Consider the following 3246-nt stretch of genomic DNA (forward strand, 5'->3'; position numbering starts at 1 on the left):
AGTTGTCTCCCTGAGATGGCACAAGCTTGGTCTGGGTGAATTACCTCCTCTAAAACAGAGGACATCCGTGTCGCTAAAACCTTGCTAAAAAGTTTACAGTCAAAGTTTAAAAGTGTGATGGGCCTCCAATTCTTTAGGTCAGTCTTATCATTTTTTTTATAAAGTAGAGTCACTATTCCCACTCTAAAACTGTCAGGCAGTCGGTCGAGTTTTTCAAAATCTTTAAAAACATCTAAAATGTCTGATGATAAAAGGTCCCAATAGGTCAGATAGAATTCTGCAGGAAGCCCGTCTAAACCCGGAGCTCGACTTCTCTTAAAACCTGTTAGGCATTTTTTTAACTCTAAAGCAGTAAAATTCTGTGTCAAGTGTGCATTCTCTTTTACGGTTTTGTCAACGAATTTTAAGATTTCTGCCGATGTTTCCAAGGGCACTGGTTTCTCTTTGTACATGTTACTATAAAAGGTATGTACAGTTTCAATCATCTCTTGTGTGGATTTTGTTAAAAACCCATCTTCTCTTTTTAGATTTTGAATACACTCCTTTTTATTTATAACTTTCTTTCTTTTTCACCTTCCTCAATTTCCTGCTCCCTGCTTCTTACAAAAATTCCTTTACTCTTTATTTCTGCTAAAACTGACATTTCCTTTTTGACATCTTTGATTTCTTCTTTAAAGTCTATGCCACACTGATTTAGTTTAAAGTAGCGCTGTAAGCGTTTATGTAGTCCCATCATAAATCTATTCTCTTTCCTTTTTTTACGTTTACCTTGCTGTTTAAAAAAAGTCTGGGTCGTTTCCTTCACCATTTCCCACCATTGTGCATGTGTTTCGTAGAGGTCTTGAAGGGTCTGCCACTCTTTATAACATTCCCTGTACTGACTGACTATGATTTCATCCTCCAACAGGGAACAGTTGAGTTTCCACAGACCACTTCCTACCGTCACACCAGAAGGGGGTGAAAGGGTGCAGGAGAGCATAAGGTGGTCTGAAAAGAAAACAGGGGTTAATCTAACATCAGTGGGTGGGCAATCTCTAGTAAAGAAATAATCAATGCGAGAGGCTCTGGTGCCATCATGACTAAACCAGGTGAAGCCCTCCTCTCTGGGATGCATGGTTTTAAAACAGTCAGTAAGCTTAAAATCCCTGCATATGCCCTGAAGTAAAATCGAAGTCTTATCCACTTTAAAATCTACCCCTGCTCTTTTTCTATCTTTCCTGCTCAAGATACAGTTAAAATCCCCTCCTACAACTAAAGGTACTTGCCCTAGCATGTAAAGCTGTATATCTTCTAAAAGGTCATACCTTTCATTTTTTCCATTGAAACCATAAATATTTAAGAGGTTAAAGTCTTGCCCCATAAAATTCAAGTGTGCTAAAAGTGCCCGTCCGTCTCTCACCACTGTGCTACCTTTCACCAGAACATGCGGATTTTTAATTAGAATGGCCACACCATCATTTTTATTTTGATTTGAGCCACTCCATATCGATAAATGGGGCCACATTTCCTCCCATTGTCTATGGTTTTTTAAAAAAGGTAGTCCACATTCTTGTATTAAAAACACATCTGATTTTATGGAGTCTAAGAAGGATAAAATACTCTGGGCTCTTGTCTTTGATTTCACACTTCTCACATTTAGTGTTGAGAAGGTGAGAACCATTAAAAGCATAAAGGAAAATAAGTATGTCATTTTCGTTTTTCTAAGTTATCAAAACAAATTACACACAGGTTATTTCTTGGGAAACTAGCTCTTCCTTCATTTCTTTAGGTGAAAAGTGAGTAGGATGATCTATATTTCCTTTTCGGACTCTCGGTGTTGGCCTCTGACGCAATGTTGCATTTAACTTTGAGTCCCTGGGGGTTGATTGCAGAGCTGAAGTTAAAAAGGAGACCTCATTTGGTGAGTCGGAGGGGAAGACTCTAGGTTCTTCCACTGAAGAACTGTCTGAAAGGGACCTAACCCTTCCCCTCTTCTCTGATACCACTGGGGAATCAGAGGCTCAGATGCCGTCCTCTTCGGCTGTTGACCTTCGGGGAGGTGAGTATCTTCACTAGACTCACCTGTCTGCTCTTCCTCCTCATTTAGCGTAGCTCCACCCTCTGCCTGTGAATTCTCACAGACTTCAACACTGAGTGGTGAGGCCTCTACAGGCCCCTCCCCTTTTTGCTCCTCACTTCCAATCCAAGCTTTTGGCGGGAAGTTTGAATTTATTGGGTCAACCTCTTCACTTTGTTCACCAACTGCCACCTTTGGTCCTTCTCTTTGTTGGCTTGACTGTGGCTTTACCGTCTTTAATTTGTTGGCAAAAGATTTAGGGCAATCTCTGAAGAGGTGATTTAATTCTCCACAGAGATTACATTTCCTGCCATTTGGACACTCTCCAAAAGTTTGCCCAATTTCTCTGCTCTTCCCACATAACACCTTGGTACAAGCCTCAACCAGGTGCCCATGCTCACCACACTTGCGGCAGAACTTGGGCTGCCCCTGGTAGTGGATGTAACCTCGGTTTTCAAGGTGGCCAGAGTGTCGCCCACCCGCTGCACTGAGGACTCTTCAGCCCTTTTAAATGGTATAACTTTGCACTCCCGCACGCTCCAGCAAGCACCATTCAAGCAACAACTTTGCACTCCAGCTTCGAACATCGGCACAGTCGCAACAAGTAAGGCGACTCTACTCAGAGAAGTCACTCTGCACAGTAACAAGATTTCTTTTGCACAGACAGAAAGGGCTTCACCCGCAAAGGTAAAGCCTGCCAAAAATAGAAACAACTCATTAGTGCTGCTCTCCACAGAAATCTTTAGTAAAAGGCGAAAGACTTGTACGTTATGAAGAGAAACCAGAGTACGATTATCCGTCACTGCGGGAGCAGGGCATCAGGCTAGTTGGCATAGCAACCTTCCCCATGGTGAGCTTTGCTTGGTTGAGACGCTTGCCCCCCCCCCCCCCCGCTCCTCGGCTGACCAAGTAGGAACAATCGGGCCCTATTCGATGGCTGCCTTGTCTTTTACTCTGTGCAAAAGACAAGGCAGCAACAAAAACACCACGAGAATCTCGTATTGAGGCTTTGTTCTGATCGCTCATTCGGTGTCGCGTTTCTTTCAAGCAATTCTCCCGGTTAGCCCACACTCGGCTCGCTCCCATAGCCGTGTTAAAGTCTACTTCGCATTCACTCTCTTTTCTCAGCAGACTCTTGGGATTTTATCTATAAAATGAATTCCTTCACTCAAACTATGTGAAAACTGCTT

At 42.7% G+C, this 3246-nt stretch overlaps 1 non-coding gene across 1 annotated transcript; it reads right to left on the reverse strand.

Moving 5' to 3' along the window:
- Positions 1-2732: 2732 nt before the first annotated feature.
- On the reverse strand, positions 2733-2846 carry LOC140287569 (U5 spliceosomal RNA). Its single transcript, XR_011911712.1, has one exon. It is a non-coding gene; the product is annotated as a U5 spliceosomal RNA (small nuclear RNA).
- Positions 2847-3246: the final 400 nt, after the last annotated feature.

Source organism: Leuresthes tenuis, unplaced genomic scaffold, assembly GCF_036924035.1.
Source record: "Leuresthes tenuis unplaced genomic scaffold, fLeuTen1.0.hap1 SCAF_149, whole genome shotgun sequence".
Taxonomy (NCBI): domain Eukaryota; kingdom Metazoa; phylum Chordata; class Actinopteri; order Atheriniformes; family Atherinopsidae; genus Leuresthes; species Leuresthes tenuis.